This window comes from Danio aesculapii, chromosome 2 (genome assembly GCF_903798145.1).
Source record: "Danio aesculapii chromosome 2, fDanAes4.1, whole genome shotgun sequence".
NCBI classification, from domain to species: domain Eukaryota; kingdom Metazoa; phylum Chordata; class Actinopteri; order Cypriniformes; family Danionidae; genus Danio; species Danio aesculapii.
The window spans coordinates 38,180,547-38,204,669 of record NC_079436.1 but is presented as its reverse complement, the minus strand read 5'-3'; the positions used below and the strand labels follow the sequence as shown (position 1 = coordinate 38,204,669).

Sequence of the window (24,123 nt, the reverse complement as noted above, 5' to 3'; positions counted from 1 at the left end):
CTTGATTTTTACCACGTTTCAGATCTTACCATGTTCTCACCCAGTTCGTTACTTGTTTATTTAATTTTTGTTCTTGTTTTTTTTGCCTTTTGTTTTTTTGTTTTACCTGCTTTCAGGAACCAATCTTCGCCAGACTCAAACCCCGTCATCAACTCCACTCTGCATCTCAAATCCGCCAACTTACGTGAAGAGCTACTGGGCAAACTGGCAACAGCGGAAATGTGGTCCAACTGAAGGTAAGTGATCAACTTGTAGCACAAAAACCGAAGCCGTCAACGGCAATATACTGCCCTGTAGTGTTCATTTTAAAGAAGAAATGCAGCCATTTAGCTCATATAGCTCTGGCTACATAATTCACGCTCTCCAGAAACGTATATAGGGGCACATTTTTACAATGAGCCTATGTTGCACAATGTTTAATCGATTGACAGCGTATACAGCAGCATATACCACCTCAAACTAGTGATACAACACACTCAACATGATCAAATATTCTGTTCTCAAACAGCTGTCTAACGCACACTTATATTGTCACAACTGTCTGGCCCTTAACCAAAACTCACCCACCGATGTGTCATAAAACCTCAGCTGCTCTTTCTCTATCCCTCACTTCCATTTCAGCTTCTCCATGCTCTGATTCCCTCTCTTTTCCTGCCGATGACAGCTATGGTCTGGTGTCACTCGTGCTGTAGATGCAGCACTCAAACTTATGGAAAATGGCAGATGACAAGACACAAAAAAACGAAAGACGCTTTACTCACATCTGCCACACCATGTCTTTTCCACAAGCACACAGATGTACAGAAACACAATGTAAAAATGCATGGATGAGTGCAGGTGTTACTTCTAAATCTTTCTGTCGTGAGAAAGGAACCAGTTTTGGCTCTCAGCTTTGACTAGGATGTAGGTTATTGGCGGGTGGAGGTGGTAGAGAGGAGTCTAGTGATTTCACGTCTGACTGGACAAGCGGAGAGCTCTATTTCTCTATTTCAGGTAAAATTTGTGACTGCAGATCCAAGTGATCTCAACTAAGCAAGCTTCACAAGCAAATCAAATCAGACTAGTTTTCAGATAAAGTTTTCAGATAAAGTGACATACAAATGAGAAACATCAATAGCTAGAGTCAATAATACTCAGTGCCAAAATTTGTAATATGCAAATGTTTGATGTTAATCCAATTCTTTTCATAACTAAATATCTGCATACACCATCTGCTTTAATAATCTAGATTTTATCTAAGTATTTTTATTTGAGGAAATTTTTACTTTTATTTCGCTATGTCCTAAAATATTTTGTTGTATTTTTTTACATTTTAACTGCATTGCATACATTTTCAAGTAAAGTCCTGATAGAAAATATACCAAGTAACTTCAAATATTGCATTTTGCAAATAAGAAATGGAATCACTAACCCCTAAATTCATCTTACACTTTAGTAAAGCCCAAATAATTTTATTTTCAAACAACAGTATCAAAAACATGTCCAATAAAGTTATTCTTATAATGACTAGATCTGACAACATGGTGAAACGGAAGCTACATCCTTCTCTCAGCCTACGTTGGACAGCTGCTGTGAGCCAGAGACATGAATTAATCCAGTGAATTAATCCAGTTTTCATTCATATAACTAATCATTCATAAAATACATAGTTTCAGACCTTGATGACCTCATAGCTGGCTCTGGACCTGGCCATATGATTTAGCTATTGCAACTTAACACGAATGCACTCAAAACGTATACATTTGCACGACCTTTAATATGTATAGTCGATTAAATCTCTAAATCCCTTTAACTTTTTTTAATTTCCCCTCTACACTCTGATTTCTTTTATCTATTATATCTATTCGCAGAACAGATAACCTTTTGATATGTCTTTGTTTTTGTTTTGATTTCTGTTGTTTGTTTGTTTTTTTGCTCCTGTTTTTTTCTTTATTTGTACCATGGTACACTGAAAAAGTTATGCAAAATTGTTGCAAACAATTTATATGGGGTGAGTTTAAACAAACAAATTAAATTTACCGATGTTTAACTTAATTTGTTTGTTAAATTCAGCCCAAATAAATTGTTTACAACCACTTAACTTAAAAAAAAAAATTGTTAATCCAAGGAATCATCTTTGAATAATTTTTTTCTGTGTAAATAATCTAATGATTATTATTGTAAATAGTGTGTACCAAGTGTATATATCTGTTATGAAATAGATGTTCAAAGGAAAGAATAATTAGTTACTGGCACTTTAATTACAGACTTTAATTATCAGTATAGTTTTAAGTGTATAACAAGTTTTAGCAGTAAAACAATACATTTTCTTTCTAAATAAATAAACATCTATCAATAAGTACTTTTTTACTTTTAATACTTAAGTACATTTAAATGAAAGTACGTTTGTACCTTTACTCAAACAAAATAAACAATACTTCATAATTTTACTGGAGAGATTTAAGATATCTGTATATCTTTTAGACAAGTGCTTGATTTGTTTACTTCATCCCCCACTGCCAACTCGCAATAAAAACAAACATTTACTGTACAATGAGTCTGCTTTGCGACTGCCAAATCTCAAGCACTTGAACTTTAACAAGTGGCCATGGGAGGATTTTCAGTGTTGAGAGTCATAGTTTTAGGCTACATGCAAAAAAAGAGAGCGGCAGAAGGTGAGGTGTTAGTTTTTCAGCCTTTACAAAATGAGAGCATCTAAATGACAGATTTCCACATGACATGCTTAAAGAGTGTTGAACTCTATGATGAGGGTGAGTGGCCAGTCAAGAAAATTACAGTAATACTGGAGCACTATGATTTATCTTAACACCAAGCAGATTTTATAGTAATAAAAATATGCCATAATATGTTACAAATCCCCTTTTAAGAGATTTAAATGTGCTCAGTATTAACAAAAATAGAGGAAACAGTTAGGAATAGCATGCCCAATTGCCCACTGATTGCCAACTGAACGCCCACTGAACATTCATGACCCAACTAATGCATACTGCACACAAAAAGGACAAGAGCTGGCAGAAATCCATCCTGATTGGTTGGATGCTAAAGGCATCTTTGGGAAATCAGATTTCCAGATTTTTACCAATTCACCAGGTAACAAAGAGTTTTAGAAAATAACAGTTGCTGTCTGAAAAAATACAATGCCATTATTTAAAATGTGTATTTATGCACCCACAACTTAAATATCAATGCAAATATCTAAACATCCAATCACAAGGCTGCAACTCAATGCAAAAAACACCTGTGTTTATAATATGAAAATTTTATTGTATAGTGCTTGGCATGTAAGAGGTTATAGGACAATAAAAATATCCTGCACGTTCCAGTACTCAAAACTGATTTAAGTAAAGCCAGTCTGCCAAAAAGACAATGCAATGTGCTATTTTATTATGTAATCGTGTGGCTAAATTCAGAAGATCAACACCATTGATTTAGCCTGGCTTAAAAATTTGCACTGTAGTTGGTAAATAAAGAAATAATACAATGCAAAATCAGGTACACAGTGACCACATGAGAAAGTTGGCTTCAGCATAAAGATGCTGGGTGGTAAATTGTGTAAAAAAACACACTCTTTGCATTGAATAAAGTGGATTTGGATGAGCCTGAGGATGTTTACTTCTGAGTCTGCAATCCACAGTGTATTCTGAAGACAAAACAGGACGTACTTCTAGATGATTATACTTATTCATATACAAATCTTGATAAGATTATACCCAGCAAACAATTTTGTGCTTAACAGACGTCTAATAGACATCTAAACGTATAAAACAAGGCTAAACTTGGGCTGTCAGTGAAAATCTAATAGACATCTAAGAATAGCCCAAAACTAGACTAGTCGCCAAATGGACCAATTAGACAGACTTTAAATGTTTAGTCATTCATTTCTGTTTATTTGATGACTAGTCTAGTTTTGGCCTATTCTTAGACGTCTATTAGATTTTCACTGACAGCCCAAATTTAGCCTTGTTTTAGCCAAGATGACTATGTTTAGACATCTATTAGACATCTTTTAAAAACAAAAAATGCTTGCTGGGTAAGCACACCTCGGAAAACAGTCCATTTTAAAAGCAGTTCATGACCCCTTTAAAAATATCTTAATTATTACAAACTTTGGAAAGGTACACACAATAATAAATACTTCACAAAATGACTGAATTCAAGAAGTACAAGAGTTGTCAAACATACTTTTGGTCATGTATAGACTATTTGTTACCAGAGTCAATAGCATTCTATTAAAAAGCCTGTTTATTCAAACAGCTCATACCAGAGCCCCGGGGAGGTGTTTAAATAGTACTTTCGACATGTAGCTTGTGGCAGTATATGTGTATCGCATTGCATTTAGCAGTTTTTATTGCACTGATGAGATCGATAAGACTTTTCCAATCTCAAATGGGAAAAGAATTCCAATGAGCGTGCATTTGTGTGGCATTAGAGTTGATGGAAATGATATGGGAACTCACGGTGATGTATTACTTCTGAGCAAATTTCACCCTCGAGTGATTTGGACAGAGCTTTCAGTGTATGAAACTGTGTACATAACCGCTGGTGTTCTCTGATTCCAATATTATGTTCGGGTTGCATATAAATAGCGGAGAATCAGATGGCTATGTGCTAAGGAAAGCAATGCTTTGCGATTACTAGATCTTTGAGTCAACAAGCACAAGATTTTCTCTCTACATGAAGTCATTCACATTCAGCTTCCAGGAAATTGACTGCCGATGACGACGTTGAAAAAAGACAACGAAGCACTCAAAATTCAAGACCTCCTCCAGATTAAGGTCACCGCAGAGCTCTGCGCTTATGACCCATCGTAAAAAATGTGATCCGGAGGCAAGAAAATATGCCATGCCAAACCACCAGGTGAGATGGATCAATCAAACCTTTGAAGTCTAAACCATTTCCAAGCAAATGAAAAATAAATGAAAATCATCTGTAATTCTGAGTCTGTGATTGAGCATCTAGCTTACAAAAGCAAAACATAGCAAACAGGCAAAAGAAATTTGTTAGAGCCGCATGGTGTCTCTGGTTTTCAAACAGTGGGTTGTGAAAAGCGTCAGAATGGTGGTGCGTTCATGTGGGAAATATAAAAAATACACATACCCAAATTCAATTAACAAGTTTGTTGGTAGACAAGACTTATATTTACATATTTTTCACATGGCACGATGTGACGTACATCACAGAGGGCTAAAGAGGAAAAAATGTCACACTTTTCTGTGTGTATGTGTATGTTGAAGTACAGTACTTTGATTTAAGGGAATGGGTTGCTTAAATGGTTTATGGACCATCTTCAGTAAGTAGGTTTGAATGCTATTGGTAAAAAAAACAACAATTATGCTCCTACTGACACTAAATATTCTTCATAATAACGTCATACATGTTTAAAACAACATGATTTTGACAAACAATAACAGAATGTTTTAAACTATGGAGCTACTGATTGTTTTCAAGCAAAATCATAGAATATAACCAGAAGTAGAGCATGCCAATTTGTTTTAAATAAAAGTATAAAGATGAAGGAGAAAGTATAAAGAAAAAGAAGAGTGAAGGAAACTTTTGGTCTATTTCTGTTTGGAAAGTTTTTGTTTATGCTTTCATGCTCATTTAATTAATTTATCCTTTATTTTACTAGGATAATCCCATTGAGATACAAGATCTCTTCTCCTGGGGAATCCTGGCCAAAATAGCATCACAAAAAGTCTCACATTAAAAACAAATACAAACATATAAGACAAACAAAATTTTCCTCTGTTCTCATAAGACACTTATGAAAGAAAAAAGCACGCAACAAGTACATGTTCCCTTTAAGGTGAATAGGTGGTGAATAAGGTATAGGTGAATTGAATAAACAAAATTGGCCATAGTGTATGTATGTGAATGAGTGTGTATGGATGTTTCCCAGTACTGGGTTGCAGCTGGAAGGGCATCCACTGTAAAAAAAACATATGCTGAATAAGTTGGCAGTTCATTCCGCTGTGGTGACCCCTGATGAATAAAGGGACTAAGCCAAAGGAAAATGAATGATAGAATGTTGCCTTTAGTTTAGACCATGTTATCTGTTATGCCGATCATATTTAAATTCCAAAATCCTTTTTGACTTGTCACATTCAGTTAGGAATAATATGAATGATAACATATTTTCAATTAAAAAGGGAAATTTATTAAGTAGTTTGCATTGCTGGACATTAATATCAACTGTTTAACATAAAACAGTTGTTATTCATGAAAACCTTTGTTACTTATTTAGCTCTCTTTCAACATTAAATTGATGATTTGCACTAGAATTTTAGCTGCGCTTCTGCCAGTCTTTAACTCCTCCTATTGTAATTTGAGTGGCTAATGTCAATCACTTTGTTATTGACCAGCTGTGGAAATAGCTTTTCAAAGGCTTGTCTCCCTGTGTCTACACTGTAAACCCTGCTGTGGTCATTACTAAAGTTAATATATTAAGTTAATATAACTTGACAATACTTAAAATACCACGTTTTGGTGCAAAACTTAACTTACTCATTAGGCAGCAAAAAAAATTTAATTAATATTTTAAGTTCTCTGAACTTAACATTTGAATTTCTTTAAACGATTCACCATGTCTCTCTTTAAAATGTTTGGTTGCACTTGAAATTCTGCCTTGACAATCGCACTGATTGGTCAATATGTTATTTGACACAAGGTGGTCCTTTTGCTTGTGATGCTGAATTTTGCTGTGCAGCATTACCTGAACCCATCTGATGAAAGAGAAAAGTTTAATTAGTAAGTAGATATTTAAATGCTTATATGCATTTTTCTTAATTGATATACACACAGGGGCGACACAGTGGTGCAGTGCAGCACTGTTGCCTCACAGCAAGCTGGTTCGAGTCCTGGCTGGGTCAGTTGGCATTTCTGTGCAGAGTTTGCACGTTCTCCCAATGTTGGCGTGGGTTTCCTCTGGGTGCTCTGGTTTCCTCCACAAGTCCAAAGACATGCACTCTAGGTGAATTGGGTAAGCGAAATTGCCCGTAGTGCATGTGTGTATGTCCTAGTCGTCCAGGTAGGGGGTTGAGCGTTGGGCTAACGACCAACCTCATAAAAATTTGATGTTACAAAACGCCAACAAGGTGCAGCTACAGTAAATATCAACTTTGATATAAGTATTGAAAAGATATAAGTAAAGAATATAAAAGCTGAAAAATTTGGAAGTTTAGTCTATTAGCCATTTTAAGTTATCTGTACTTAAACATTTCAGTTATCTGTAATTAAACATTTAAGTTATCTGTAATTAAACATTTACGTTAATTCAATGAAACTGAGGGAATTACTTTCCTCAAATCATTTGAATAGTTTCAACTTATCATGGTTTACTGAGCATTACTAATGAATAGTCTTTTACATGAATACTACAAAACATGACCTTTGTTCATGGATATCCACATTTTTGTAGCTATAAGCCTTGCAGTAATAAAATGATAAATAGGCCTATTCCAGACAAATGGAAAACAAATGGGATAATTCCATAAAAATCTATTGATTGATTACAGCTTTTTAAGTGGGCTCTAGAATAAAACGATCTGGAAACTCATGTCTTAAATTATGATATGTGCTGCAACTGACAGAATAGTCTCAACTATGACAAAATGAAAAGTAAAAATTGACAGCAAATGAACTGAAATGGAATAAAAACAGTTTAAATGTTATATAGTTGTCATATTTTGCCTCTCTATTGCAAGATTCTCCACACAATAAGATATGACGAATCCCTATTCTCCTAGCTTCAACACAATAAAACAATTGCAATTACTGTTGGCGAGTCCTTGCCGCACCTATTACTGGCCCCATCACCACAGCAGCAGCAGCAAAGCCTGATGGGATTGCCCCTTGAGCTTCAGTCTGCCATTTCCATCATTCTATCAGCTTCACTGTCTGTGTAAACTGAAATGGCATTACTGAGTGAATTACCGAGGTTGGCAGATAGAGAAATGTTCTGAACCTTGTGAGTGCGGACGTGTTACGTGAATGTGCCATTGGACCGACTGGCTCCAGCGTCGTGGTGCCTTTTCAACTTCAAATAACAATTTCACTTTCTCTGTTTGAATCAGTCACTGTCTCGGTGGAACGCACAATATAGAGAAACGCTAGCAGATTTCTCCTTTGAACATTCAGAGGCCGGCTGTTTATTGCGTTCCTCTTTTCCAAGCAGGATCATCAATTATGTATAATTTAAGACTTTTGCGATTAAGGGCTCAAAAAAAAGAAGAAGAAGGGGAAGCAAAAAAACAAGATTTAAGCCTGCCATTGAAAATCAAACCCACCTCCCCCCTCTTTAATTGAAGTGAGTGATGAGCCTTTTTAATAAGAATCAATCTAAGAAAAAAGGAAAACGCCGGATTTTGAGACAGGATTAATGCAACAGAAAAAAAGGAGGAAAAAAAAGACTCAATTAAGTCTCTGCCAAACTTTGGCAAGCGATAACACATTAGCATTAAACACAGCAACCTAGAGACATCAATGTTGAATTAGAACCAAGAATTTTTTTCAGGTATAATAATTCAAAATGTGTATTTATTGATGGCTTCAGACAATTCGCAGCAAATGTAATCAAGGGCCAGAAACACACACTCACACACACTCTTGTATAAGCTCTTTCCCATGGACATAATAATTCTCTAAACAGCACAAATTGTATATACTTTCCCCTAATCCCACTCCTACATGTAAACACAAGTAACACACTCATCACAGAAAACATACTGCATTTTTTTTTTGGATGCTTTCCTTATTGGGACTAATAATATGTCCACAAAATACATTTAGCCATAGTCACACCCAGACACACACACACACATATGTATCTACGGTTGAATCTAAAGAAATATTAGCCCTCCTGTTAAATTTGAATCCTTTGAATATTTTTACCCCATTTTTGTTTAACATAGAGAAGATTATTTATTCATTCATTTTCCTTTGGCTTCTCTTTTTAGAGGTCACCACAGCAGAAATAACTGCCAACTATTCCAGCATATGGAAGCAGATGCCCTTCCAGCCACAACCTAGCATTGGGAAACACCCATACACACTCATTTACACACACTCATACTCTACAGACAATTTAGCTTACCCAATTCACCTATACTGCATGTCTTAGGACTGTGGGGGAAACTGAAGCACCTGAGGAAACACACGCCAACATGGGGAGAACATGCAAACATCACACAGAAATGCCAACTGGCCCAACCGGGACTCAAACCAGCGACCTGCGAGGCAACAGTGCTAACCACTTAGCCACCATGCCACTCGGGGAGAAGATTGTTTCAACATATTTCTAAACATAGTCGTTTGTTATGTAGTCAATCGGGGAAAAAATGCTATAAATTTATTGCTTAAAACTGCTTTTATTCTAGCCGAAATAAAACAAATTAGATTTTCTCCGGAAGAAAAAATATTATAGGAAATACTGTGAAAAATTCCTTGCTCTATTAAACATAATTTGGGAAATATTTGAAAAAGAAACAAAATTAGACAGAATAATTTTAACTTCAACTGCATATATACAAACACAACAAACCCCAATGTAAACACAAACGCATTTAACACATATATATTCTCGTTTTATTTTCACATATTTCACATCACCTAACTTATCTGTATTTAAATGTGCCGTCCAATAAACTGACAATATCAATCAAATGGCATATCAAATACATTTCACATAAACATTCTCAATAAAAATCAAACTCAGCTCATCTTAATGCGGAAATTCTAAAACATGCTGTGCGCATATAGTCAGATAATCCATGAGCAATATCACACGAGTACCAGTGCAATATGGCTGTATATCGGCACTGATGGGAGGCATGCATTGTGTCCCACCAGTGACGATATTTATCTATATCACACTGCTAAGAGTGTGATAATGTATTTATACAACAGTTCGACAGCAAAATAAAATCAAACAGAGAGAGTCCCAAAATCCTTTTGTATGAGGAACTACTTTCTTCTGTCCTTCATTCACATCTGCAGCTGACGTCAGAACAGCAGATGATTCTCTGGCATAAAGTCTAAAGTGATGACAAAACAGGTGATTTTGCTCACATTTTAAGGTTAAGGCTGAACAGCATGAAATGCCATCGGTCTAGAGACATTTACCAGTATTTCGCTGTTGGAATCCGGATATCACAATAATTAACCCCGAAAATATAAAGCATCTCAAACACTTCCAGATTACTGTTGTGTCCCTCACCAATTTTATAATGTTTTGATCAGCTGTAGTTGAAAATACACTGATTATTTCAAGGGTTTATTATGCGGTCTTTGTCGGCATCTTGTGGATGAAGAGCATCAACCGTCTTTGCTCTGCTCAATGAAATGCTAATGGCCGCCGACGCGATGTATTTCAGAAATTATAAATATTTTAAAAAGGCACTAACCTTATAAATAAACTGCATAGATACAATCTACACAACTATATTCTATTTTTAAAAAAGCCTCAAAAGTACATTATGTTGTCCAACAGCTGCAATATTTGCCAAGCTGTAGTGAGTTTATTGATCTACTGTCACTTTGTGGGCGGAGTAATACAGAATGGTGAGGGGGCTGTACGAGTTCTGATATTGCAGAATATTGCACTGATATCAGCCAATCAGATTCGAGAACCAGACAGAACTGTTGTATAAATCTAATCAATGAATGAATGACAAATAATTTAACTTAAACTTAGAAACACATTATATACACCTTATATGGCACTTATATAAACTGCCTTTTTAATTAGCAGGGTATAAAATAGGTGGAATTATATGAAATCATTTTCAGATCATTATGCTAACTAGTCACTATTTACTACTCTTGAGTACTTTTAGACGGGCTGATTTTTACTCACAATTTAAGTAGTATGAATAGATACTTTCACTCTACTTGTGCTAAATATTTTGCCAAGTGATGGTATTTTCAGTTTTCACTACTCCTTCCACCACAGTCTAAAGGTGATACTAGCAAGGTGTAGCTAATAAAGTATCCGGACAGTGTATATCCCGATGGTTCATGACAATTAAAATCACAGGCTCGGCATTCCCTGGACTCAGGTATTGATGATTCATTTTGCATTTTATCAGAGAAACAGAAATACTCTTAAAAGGAGATCAGTCAGGCAGCAGGCATAAGGGGCTCTCTCTAATTGCCTATTCATCAAAAGAGTTCCTCAAGTATATCCAGAGCTGAAATATCACGCATGACAACTGAACCGCACTCCATTAATTATGCTCCCAACGAACCAGGTTCACAACACTCTTCCTCTGGTTATTAGAATCTCAGTCTCTCCACTGGAGACTCACATAATCAGAGTCATACTTTAACAAACGAGGATAATCATTCACACTGGTAAACAGAGCTGCAGGAATAAATCCACACACACACAATCTGACGATGCATATTTTCTACATCAAATTGAAAAAAGTGGTTAAGGAGAAGGGGGGGGGGGGGTTGTTGGTACTTCAATGCTGTTAAACAATAGCGTGGGTGAGGCTTTGTACAGTGACAAACAAAAGACCATAGAATAGCACAGAGGCTCTGTATTAATCCTCACTAATGTTGGAAAACAAACGAACAATTATGGATTTTGTATCTTTTTGAATGATCTTTGACAACTTTTTACTTAAACAAAGAGCGATGCACCTGCTTTGAGTAAACATTAAGACAAAATCAGCCCTAATTATTTACTTTATGTGCATTTCTCATCATTTGAACAATTTGTGCTATTATAAAACTGATTTCAGAATCTTCCATCAAAACTTTTTTTGACATCGCTGCCATATTTATGACCATCACTGAGAAAAAAAGCAGTGACAGAACATTATTTAACACCCGAGGAATGACGCTAAGAGAAATGTACATGGTTGGTTTTGATCTTCACCAAACCTTAGGAATAATTCATACAGTGTTAATGCGAATAGAGTTTAAACCACTCTTAAACTGAACAGAATGTTGTTGTGCACTTGAAAGTGTCTTTAGGGGTTATTTTAGATTAGATAGCTAAAATATTAAAAGCTCATAAAAAAATAAAAGACATTTTTAAAACACATTTAAAATGGATATTTTAGAGACAAAATATCAAACTAAAAAGCCTTACATCTATCCCTGCTAATATGTCATCTTTGGTTAGATATCTAAGCTGCAGTATCACTTTATTAAGTTTCTAAATGTAAGTGAATGTATTTTAACATCCAACAGCACATCACATTTAAAGACAAGATTATTTTTTTCACAAAATAGTGTATACTGAGGTAACTTTAAACCGCTCTTTTCACAATCCAAACCAATTCCTAATCAAACAATCCAAGATTACATTTTACCTCACAGTATAAGGATAACATAGATCAGAATGCTGTTCATGTTGCATTAGAATCTCATATAGGGCAGAACATTTACAACATTAGTCTTACTTGTACCAACCAGACATGGCATATAGCTCAAACGTGACAGATTTCTTCTCATAAAAGTTCATTTTGCATTGAGAAGATTTTATTTCAATACTCCGCTTCTCTGTTTTGTGTTTACGGAACTCATAAACACTCCTGTCTAATTCTATCCCTGCCAGCAGCTGCAACTGCTGACAAACTCATCTGTCATTTGCCAGTGTAAGTGTGTACATGGGATACATTGTGCCTTAGGGCTCTGAATGCTAACTATTTGCGCTCAGGGCTCGTTTTTTACCATTTCACTGCATTTAAAGACATTATCTGGGTTCTGTACAAACTCAATCCACAACATTTGTGGTGTAATGTTGATGGCCACATTTTTCTCTCCTCCCTTTTCTTACTGTGTTCCCTTCTTTACAATGAAAGTAAATGGGGCCATTTTTGAAAGAATGTTAGGCTTATCATTTTAAAAAAGCACTTACATAATTTGTTTTAATTAAGTCCTTTATTGACTTATTATTAAGTCCTTTTTGAGCTGTTAATAGACTGTTGATATGATGTTGCATTTTCACTGTCACACATGAAAATAGAAATATGCATTATCAACCCTGGAGATACATGTGGGTAAAACCATGTTCTCTGGTGTGAAGATATATGTTAATTTTAAATTTGCAATTCCATGGAAAATCCAAGAGCCCCAACCCACTGTGAAACCAATGATGCCTGTTAAGATTTTGTCTCAGAATTTTTCACATATTTAACTTATTTGGAACCACTATACGATTCTTATGTTTGGTTGTCCTTTGGTATGACACCCCTGTTTATTGAAAATTCAATTCAAGTTTATTTGCATAGCGCTTTTCACCATAATTATTGTTTCAAAGCAGCTTTACAAAAGCTGCACATTATTGCATTACAATCAAAATCAGAAAAGATAAAGTTAGTTACTATAACTTACTATTAGTTACTAAAATTAGTTACTAATTACTTTAGCTAATTAACTAGTTACTAATAGCTTTTAACAGTTATTTAATATAAACATAGTTATATATAGGTGATGTCTATGTGTACATGTTCAAGTGTATTTGTGTATTAAGTGCATGTGTTGTCCTCAAAGTCTTCAATGGTAGGCATTATCTCTGAAAAAAACTGTCCAACAAGTCCAAGTCATTCATTCATTCATTCATTTTCCTTTGGCTTAGTTCCTTAGTTCCTTTATTCATCAGGAGTCGCCTCAACGGAATGAACCGCCAACTTATCCAGCATTTGTTTTTAGCGGATGCCCTTCCAGCCGCATCCATTACTGGGAAACATCCATACCCACTCATTCACACACACACTATGGCTAATTTAGTCTATTTAATTCACCTATACCTCATGTCTTTGGACTGTGGAGGAAGCTAGTGCCATTTTATCCTACCTATCAGACTATGCTACTGTACCAACACTATATTTGAATGGTTCTGAGGTTGGGGTTAGGGATTAGGTAGGTTTGGGCGATCTTATAGCTTCATATCACACTACTCCACATTAAAATTAACCCTGGTAGCAAAATCTGATGGACAGAATTTTGCATCATTATTGTGCTTCCTACTTTTTGAATGGGAGGTAGGACAATCTGACAAGGTAGGACAAATTGACAGAACACTGGAGCACCCGGAAAAGCAGAACACAGAATTGCCAACTGACCCAGCTGGGAGTCGAACCAGCAAACTTCTTGCTGTGAGGCTACAGTGCTAACCACTGAGGCACTGTGCTTCCACCAAGTCCAAGTCATGAAAAAAAATATATAATTCATAATTTCTTATATAATAAATACCACTATATGGAGATATGTATCCAACCATGACGATAACTCTATCCCTAACACTGTTTCTATTTTTTAATAGGAGTTGTCTTTCTTCATTTTTGCTACGTCACAACATAATACGTACAGTTCAGAACAACAGTGAAAGAATTGATAAAAAATATTATATTTTCTGTTATATTTTCTCTTCAAACTACATTTTTTTTCTTCAAAATAGTTTAAAAAAAAACATTTTAGAACATTTTTACTGACTATTTGTCCTAACTATTCTACTATACCAAAATAATAGTTGTTTAGGATTTCAGGTGATACATCGTCATAGACAGTTGTAAAATTTTATGCTATTTTCCACAGAAAAAAAAATAAGAAGCAATTTTTCTTCCATATAATTCATGGTAAAACAAAGGTTAACAAATTAGCACCATTCACTTCTATTCAAAGTGCATTGCTCTAATGCTTTTTTAAAATAAAGCAGGAGTGTGAAAACTAATTTTTTGTTAATTTAATTACGCCACCAGTCAACTGAGCTTAACTTGTATCGAACCTGTAATATATATTTTTAAAGAGTTAAATCATGCTCGAGAACACACACTTATCCGCCGGCTCCTTGAGGCATAAGACTGATGAGAAAAAAAATCTTCAAAGCCATAAACTGAGGCCTGCTCTGTTCGTTTGATGTGGAGATAATGATTAAGGTACATAGGGAGACAACATTTTCCATTCGACTGCAAATTGGAAAGAGTTGGAGGATGGAGGTCTGTAACTCAACACAAGGTGAGGAAAGATCATTGTCAGGGTCACTGCAAGTTTGGCTCATAGAGTCAAATGTGACATAATTGGGACTTCAGGCACTGGTGAAGACTGGTTGGCGAAGTTATTATATGCTTGTTGTATTTGAAATGTTCAAGCCGTAACTAGCGTTCGACCTCAACACGGGGAAAAAAGTGAAACAGACATTTTTTTCTATTTTCTGTTTTCTAATAAGACCAGCTAAATTGGTGGTAACTCAGTTATGCTCATGACTGCTCTGGGTTTCTGTAGGAGGACAGCGAGCAACTGACAGCAAGAAAACAGGATGAAGTTCACCCGTCCTTCGATTGGAGCCAAAATGGCAACCGAAAATGACATTTCGCATTTAAAATTCTCCATCGGCGGCCAGGCAGCCATCTCGCAGGTTATTTGTGCTCTTCCAGAGAGGCAGTGCATGTCTGTGTGAGGGGGAATACATCTGTCTGTCTGTCTGCCTGTCTGATAAAGCGGATGCCAGTCCATGTGCCATTGCACGTTCATCCTCTGCTTCGGGCCCTCCACAGCTATCAGTCTATCATTGTCATACAATAATTCTGCGTGTAATACCCGTCTGAGTCCCACAGAAACTGACATACTGTGTCTGCGGTTAAACCCACTCAACGTGCAGTAGAACAGGCCAATTTAACACAGGAATAAGCCAATTATCTTCCAAGAGTAGGCAAATTTACAATAGGATTTTCACAATTCCTGTTGGACATCTGTGTCAGGGGTTGGGCTCGAACACATTAGTCTCTTTCATGACCACACGCGTTTTCCCATGCAAAAAAATCTCACTTTCGTGTGCTCATGGAGAGAGGGGGTTCAGCCTAATGCAACATCACACGCTTGCATACATAGTCTGGAGCAGATTACATGCCATTAAAGAGATAATGATAGTACAAACGGTGGTGGAAAATAGACACTGATGGAGCTTCTGTGATGTCCACGTTTTTAATGGCCAGAAAACTCAGCTATCTTCTGGGTTAAAAGGATTTGCTGTGTTCAGTGTAAGTGTTATTTCACCCCAAAATGAAAAGTCTGTCATCATTTGCTCACTCTCGTGTTACTCCAGACCAATAAGGCTTTTGTTCATCTGTAAAATGCAACTGAAAATACGATAGACTAATATGACAAACTGATTTAATTTGGGCTATTATTCAAACATTTAAACATAAACATTGTTCAGCATTCAAATTTGTTACTGAAAGCTCAGGCATGTTTATTTGCTTAAGCATGCTTATTATGAGGTTCATTCTTGTGTCACGAAGCACATTTGAGCTTTTGCATGAACCAATGCAATCCTGAACGTCAAGCAGATATGGTTGAGATTCTGTTTATTCTTCCTGATGAATATTTACATGTGGAAAAATGTCTAAATTTAACCTTTTCGTAATAAAAAGTGTTGGATTAAACTGTTTGAAGAGTTCAGATGCAAAAACCTCTAAGTGCCATCTAAAATTTTCTTCTAAAGTGAGCATTTTTATCAGCCTCCTGTTTATGTTCAGTTATTTTACATTAAAGGCCATGAAAAGAACATATTCTTTCTTATACACTTTAAATTACTGAACATGCACAACAGAGGCTGGAAAAAAATGCTAATTTTAGAATAAAATCTTAGATGGCACTTGATGCATCTGAACTCTTCATTTCATCTCTTCATGGACATTTTAAAGTGTCTTTCAGCAGAGAGACAAAAATCCTTCAGGTTTCTTTAAAAATATCTTTATTTTATCATAAGGTAAACAAATTTCTTACAGGTTTAGAACAAATAATGTCACAAATTAAAATTTTGGGGTGAACTATCATTTTAAACTCAGTACACATGGCATAATGTTGATAACATTAAAAACTAATGACATTTAAACAAAAAAGTTCAGTATTAAAGTCATAAAACAGCAGCAATAATGGCATTAAGAAGACTTTAGTGTTTAAAAACGCTTAAAAGGTCTGTGAACTTCCATCCAATTTCCTTCTAATTTTTTGCTAACTTCCATTAGCTTTGTTGTCATTTCAATGCAATGTTCGAAACCCAAAACAACTGTAAAAAAAGCAGTTTTTGAGGTCAAATAGTAAAACATTTTAACAGAATAAGTAATCTGTGCTTTTATAAAACTTTAAGCTTTAAATTTGTACTTTTACAAGCCTTAAATCTGGCCTTAATCTTAATGTATGGTTTTTTTTATTTTAAACGTTTAATTCAAGTCTCATTTCCCTAAATATTTGTGCTAATCAAACTTATGCTACAAAACCTGCAGCCTTATCTTAACTTGTACTGAACTGGGAACATTCCTTCAAGATCTGTGTAGCCGTGTCAAAAAAGATTGTGAAATCAATTGAATTATAATACACCAACAAAAGAGACAATGCTTCCCGCTTGGTAGAGCAGCTGATGTTTGAGAGCTGTATTACAGAGTGGCACTAATCATAGTGTAAGATTTATAGTTGTCATTCAAATGTTTGTCTGACTGTTGGAATGGCATCCACCAATCAACCAGATCATTCTTATTCTCAGTCCCAGTGAGATTAGGCTGCATAACAGACCGAGATGAACTACTTGTAGATAAATCAATCCATTTTCTATACCTGCATTTTCTTATGTCAGTCACAAAGGACTGCCGGAGCCTTCTTGCAGATAAATAAATGGAAGAAACCACAGCACTCAATATTTGAGGTAAAGACGTAAAATTTATGATACTATTGTTGCCATATTTTATTGCTGATTTTATGTTATTGAGGCACAAACAATTTTGTAGATTCAGTTTTTTCCCCCATTCAAGCAGACAGAGTTGTATTAATCACAAACAAAATAGCTGCCTGGGGCCGTTGCCAAGATGGCTGCCAGTGAACTGACTGGCCTTGAAAAGGATTTAGCTACAATAAAATGATACCTGGGATCCAAGACCAACAATTAGGCTAGAGAAATTCCTCCATAATCAGACACCACAGTAGTGTCACTTTCAAAGCTGAACTGAGAATGCCTTTTAAATTCTGATTTAACAATAACAATATCAGAACTGAACTTAAAATTAGAATGTTTTCTTTTCCTTTTCATGTTCAGAATGTTCATTTGTAACCCAGTGAAAAACACAGTAAAAATTATACTTTTAAATTCAAAGACATTGCTAGTTTTTCAAAACACATGGGCTGAATCTGAAATTGCAAACTTCCATACGAGGGAGGGATGAATGGATAAATGAATGGAGGGAGGAAGGGATGGATGGATGGAGGGAGGGAGGGTGGGAGGGAGGGTTGGATGGATGGATGGATGAAAGGAGAGACAGAGGGATGGATGGGTGAGTGGAGGGAGGATGGGAGGGAGGGAGGTATGGATGGATGGATGGATGGATGGATGGATGGATGGATGGATGGATGGATGGATGGATGAATGAATGGATGGATGGATGGATGGACGGATTGAGGGAGGGAGGGTTGGATGTATGGATGAATGGAGGGAGGGAGGGAGGGATGAATGGATGGATGAATGAATGGAGGGAGAGAAGGGTGGATGGATGAATGGAGGGACGGAGGGATGGATGGGTGGATGAGTTGAATGAGTGAGGGAGGTATGGATGGATGAATGGATGGATGGATGGATGGATGGATGGATGGATGGATGGATGGATGGATGGATGGATGGATGTACACAGCAAAATCCTCTAAATTGAGTTAATGTTACTCAAGTTAATGAGACAATGAAAGGATTAATTAGGTGATGATTGAAGACTGATTATGAACACCTGCTGTTATTAAGCAGAAACACAGAAGACAAACAGAAAACTGCTACTGACTTCAGTTACAGTCTTAGGTGAAATCAGCTGAAATATAATACAATAAATCTCTCAAAATCTCAGCAGAGAATACTCGACCAATAAGCAACTCCACAAACAGCTTTACTTATTACTAACCTGTTTGCCTTATTATAAAGAGGGAAGATTTCTCTGAACTGAGCAATTTTACTCAAAGTATTTTGCTGTGTAGGGAGGTATGGATGGATGAATGGATTTAAATTCTGTCTCAATTGAAAAGATTGTGATTCTTATTGTTTAGTGAATTATTAGTACAAAGAAAAGTACCTAAAATATGAAAACAATTATCTTGTTTTTGTCAATGGCATATTTCATTTGCCTTTATGATTAGGTTAATAAAAATAAATTGGTTAGATTTAATTTGTAGTGGTGAATATAGACACTCAGTGCCAAAAGGTCTTAAAGCAATACTTTGTTTTTCACTTTAATGGCATACAACAGTCTCACTTACTGCCTATCTGTGGAGACCACTTCCAGCCTTTGGCGCAAGAATCCCAAATAATCCTAAAATATTCATAAAAACAGTAAAATAATAAAATAAAAAACGTTTGAAGTGCATCACGATAACAAGCAGACTCTTGCTCAACCAGAACATGAGCTTTTTACGTAGCATTTTAGTGAGCCCTCTAAACTCAAAGAGATCGAAGGTATCACCTCTCTGCTCACTTCGCCTGTTTCTTTTTCATGGTGAGCCAAGGAGTTTATTATCCTGAGTCACATTAGCAAATGGCAAAGTAACTCTAATTCTTTTAGCAAATGTTTTCAATATCTGAGAAAAGGTTTTTAGTTAGCAGTTATGAACAAACAAAAAAGCTTCTGCATATCCTTGACACTTAAGACCCCAAAGGACATCAAGCAAAACTTCATAAAAATTATGACATTATTTCAAAGAAAATCAACCAAAATGAAGCTTATTTTGAATCTCGTTTTAGAAGTTTGAAACAGCTTAAAAACATTTGAACTAGCATTTTTGCTTTTGTTTAGTCCATCAAGGCCAGATCTATCTATGAGTAACAACGTAAATACCGGACAGCTGATGGATATTACAAATCAAAGCTTAAATGCAGTTGCATTCACTTTCAGTGACTGAATTGTAGAGCTGCTGTAAACATACCTACATATGATCAGACTCTTTATTAAACTGCTGTTGTCTCACCAGCCATTTTGCTGTTTACTTCTTTTGTTATATAGACCATTTCAATAGATGTGTTTCCACTGTCGCGCCTAAAGTGATCGAGCCAAGGTGAGCCAGGGCCAGTCGCGTTTCCACTGTCACTTCCGGTGCCTGATCGGGCCAAACAGGGCTTTCTTGGGGCCAGCAGCCGGCCTTTTTCGGCCCGCCAAATACCTTGGGCCAAAGAGGGCCAGCTGGGGCTTCAGGGCGGAGTGAAAAAAAGAGGCGGACTTTGCCCGAGTCTGGTAAAGATGGCATTCAGCCATTACACTAGTTTTCCAAACAAATAAATAAATAGTTTAAGTCAGTCAGTTTAAGACAGGCTATTCCATAAAACACCTTATAGGTTAGGGATCTTTTTGCTTATGATCGCCCTTATGTTTTTCTTTTAAATGTAAGGCTGTTGCGTAAAAATAATAAAGTAGTTTTAATTTATAAGTGACATTTCTTTGCTGCGTCATGTGGTCATGTCAGTGGGCCATGAACATTTCCTGCTTGTTATCAAAGGATTTCATAACTGTAACAAGAGGCAATTCAATCATAACTTAATGTTAAAACAGCTATCATAACATTATACATCCATATATGGCTCTTTTTTGATTACTGGATGCTATAGAAATTAAAAATGTAAAACAGGAAATATGTTGGGACAATTGTTTTTGTTTACATCCCTCGAAGTGGTCTGCAGAGCTATTTTAAACTTCTATTTACCTTTAAGTGAAGAAAAAAAACTTTTGCCGTAAGCATACAATGGCCTTAAATGCCATGTCAGAACGATTCAGAACAATCTGTTAGCAACCAAAGAAACAAATTGCATGATACTAATCTGAATGGTAAAGAGGGCCCAGTGTTAGCTTTAATACTCACTTTAACTTGGTCTCTGAGGGCCTCTCATCTGATAAAGCTTGTCGACTTCATTTTACTCAATGGCCAGCTGTAGTTGCTCCTTTAAAGGAGCAACTGGCTCTTTTTCTGTGAAAACAGAAACACTTGCTTTCCTATTTGCTCTGGTTCCATAGTTGTTTCATAATTGGCCCTTTTCTCAAATTACAACATCAAATGTTTTACATTTGGGTCTAAACATAAACACATTTACACTCACCGTTTCTCACTTCTCCTCATTCTGTTTTTGTCCTCCTTTCATTTGCTCATCATGGCATCTATTGTAAATTAAAGTAATGCCTAGGGCTGTGAGTCACACAGTCTTGTCGGTGACAATGCCAGTATTTCTCTACTGCCGTTTCCCTGCAAAGGAACCCATTGTCCAACATAAGTCTTTGAGCCAATGTCCTGTGTTTATTTCAACATAGATGCCTTCTCATTTTCCCCTCATACCGTCCTCTCTATTTCTCTCCTGGTAAATGCAAGAGCTCCTTGGGTGTAAACAATTACAAGCTTATTGCTGACACAGATTGCTGGAGTCGTGTTAAATAAAATCAGAGGAGTGTTCACCCGAACTGCAAGCTGCCTCCTGCCTGGCCCATTTTGTAACACTGAACCTCCCCTTGCTGAAGCTTAGCCAAGCTGAAAGGGTTTTGTGCAGCAACAAAAAAGAAATTCTGCATATATGCTAAAACAAAACAAAAATCCATTTGTAAAAATCAAAGAGAAAAAAGCATTTCGTTTCAAGACACGCACATTCAATTACTGTGCAAGAAAGCACACAAATTAAAATTAAGAAAGGTGTGTATATGGACATCATTAGCCCAGAAGACAACATAGAAACCCAGTTGGAGTGCAAAGGGTCATGCATTTTATGTTTGGCCCTTCTTTACACTTCTTCTCCTCAAGTGGGTTTTTATACAAGTGTTTCTGAGAGAATTTCTTCCTCTGCTTATTATTTTCCTTGGCCCAGTGTGTGACAAGGGACAAATGCCTTTCAACTCGTCTAGCGTTCCAAGTAATGATGAAGAAGCCTGAAAGTTGATTTGGGAGGCCTGGCGGTATTGCAACACTCCCCAAATCTCGACGTCTCACAAATATTTCAAGTGCTACAAGCCATTAGCTTGTATACCCTCAGCGGTTTCAACTCACACTACATAAAAACATTGGAAAAACAACCCAAGTTCAAACCCCAATACAAAGTCATTTCCTAGTCCAATTCCCTTCTCTCCTTTCCAATGATTTCCTGTCTGTCCCCCTACTGTCCTATCTAAATAATGGCCAGAATAGCCTAAAGATATAACAGGCAGTGGCACTTTAAAGACATTGCCTCACATATTGAAATATCCATATAGGTCCATTCATTTAAAGGTGTATAAAATATGTCTTTTCTGCCTCAAGTGATAACAAACAGAATTGCACTCCCTTCGTTTGCCATTGGTCTGACTAACCTACCTGCAGATTATTTGATTAGTTCGGTCAAAGGTCCTGTTTCTAGCTGAATGCTCAAATAGTGTACATCCTATACACTAACTTATTTACACTTACTATAAATAAATGAGACTTACTACAGCTGAAGCATCTGTAAAATGTCGATGTATTAAGGTCACAATACAATAACAGCAGGCGTACTTACGTATTTCACGATAAGTGATCAATCAGCCTGGTGTTGCTATGGTTGCGATGGACCTCTGACTAACTTGGCATTAACTTTTGTCGTTACGTCTTCAGCGTAACGTATAGATACATTTAAATGTTATATTAAAAAAATATTAAGAATCGTGACTACAATAATATATTTAACTCTCTTTCGGAGAGGGGTTAAGCTTTAATTTGGGAGGTCAGACCTTGAAAGCGCAGTCACATCAAACACATACAGGTAAACTAGCAGGCTACTTCATACAAAGCCCACGGATGATGAAAGCAGCAGCAAATCTACCTACGACCAAGAGCAATCAATGCAAGTAATACAAACATACCGAAAACAACGTCTGTCTTACTAAAAAGGGCATTCGCCGTGTTTGGGGAAACACATGGCACGAGCAGCAGAGCGTACGATCCAGCCTTGCCACCGCCGCCGCGCGCGCGCTCGCTCACGCGGAGCCAGACTCACTTTGCGCCTAAACACATTATTAGCGATTCAAATGAGTACCATCACTGAAGCCGTCATTGGGGAAGGACTAACCGTTTAATATTTGCCCCGCGAACACCGGGGTGTCGGTAAACGTGTCTGCCGCTGCCCCGCGAATCCCCGAACGGCGATAGACAGACAGAAGCGCGCGCACCATCTGCTCCAACTCCTCGCGCGCTCAGTCATGTGGAAGGTCCGCGTCTCCCAAGAGTAAGTCCCGTATTTATCAACTCATATACTGATATATTTCAAAACCACCGTTTGTATTGGAAGCAGCACAGCGTGTATTACCCAGTTAGTCTGTACTAGAGTACACACTAGAGTTTTTGGACATTGTCAACGAGGAGCATCCCTATACTTTCTGTTGACTATGTGTTAAATGATACAGTGTATACATTGCTTCCTCATCCAACAAGCGGACTTTATATTGACATTTAAATGACTCTTTCTTCACATTCACGTAGATTTATAGCTCAAATAATTAATGAATAATAAAATAAAATGCATATAAATTGCAAAATATTTCATTTGTAAATAAGTCCACACGGCGCATTGCTCTCGTTATTCCACAATCTAACATTCAGAGACAAAAATATAAAGGAGACAGAAGCTGTGCCTATGATAACACGCGGTAAATTCATCCCGAGTGATCACAGAAAAAATTATAATATTTTAAATAATGTTTTACCTTGTGATGTCGATCTTAACGCGTGGAGTTTCTTTCCTCCGCTCAGTGAGTCTGTCGGTGTTCAATGACAAGCTCTGAGTCAAATATGAACAGGGCAAACGCTGTTATCGCATCTCTCTCTCTCTCTCTCTCTCTCTCTCTCTCTCTCTCTCTCTCTCTCTCTCTCTCTCTCTCTCTCATAATAAAACGACTGTTTTAAAATCCCTCATCACGTACTCACTCTCCCTCGCTCTCAGCAGTCTGCAGCCTATCACAACAATCATGACAACTATCTCTTACAGAAATCCCATGCATAATAGAAAATAAATTCCCATAATTTTACAATCATCACAATTTACACCATCATTACTCCTCTATTATAGTAATAGACTATCGTGTTAGTGCAGTTTTCTGCATTTCCCCTCCTACATTTCAATAATTTCCTCTTAGACAAGACATCACAACAGAAACATTATGTGAG

General features: G+C 36.6%; 1 protein-coding gene across 1 annotated transcript in view; it reads right to left on the bottom strand.

Annotated features, from left to right (window-relative positions):
• LOC130246236 (uncharacterized) overlaps positions 1-23,729 on the bottom strand; it is a 273,191-nt gene extending 249,462 nt beyond the window's left edge. The window contains exon 1 of the mRNA XM_056479115.1: positions 23,664-23,729. The gene's annotated coding sequence lies outside the window, so the exon portion shown is untranslated. The remainder of the gene's footprint in view (positions 1-23,663) is intronic.
• Between the last annotated feature and the right edge of the window lie 394 nt (positions 23,730-24,123).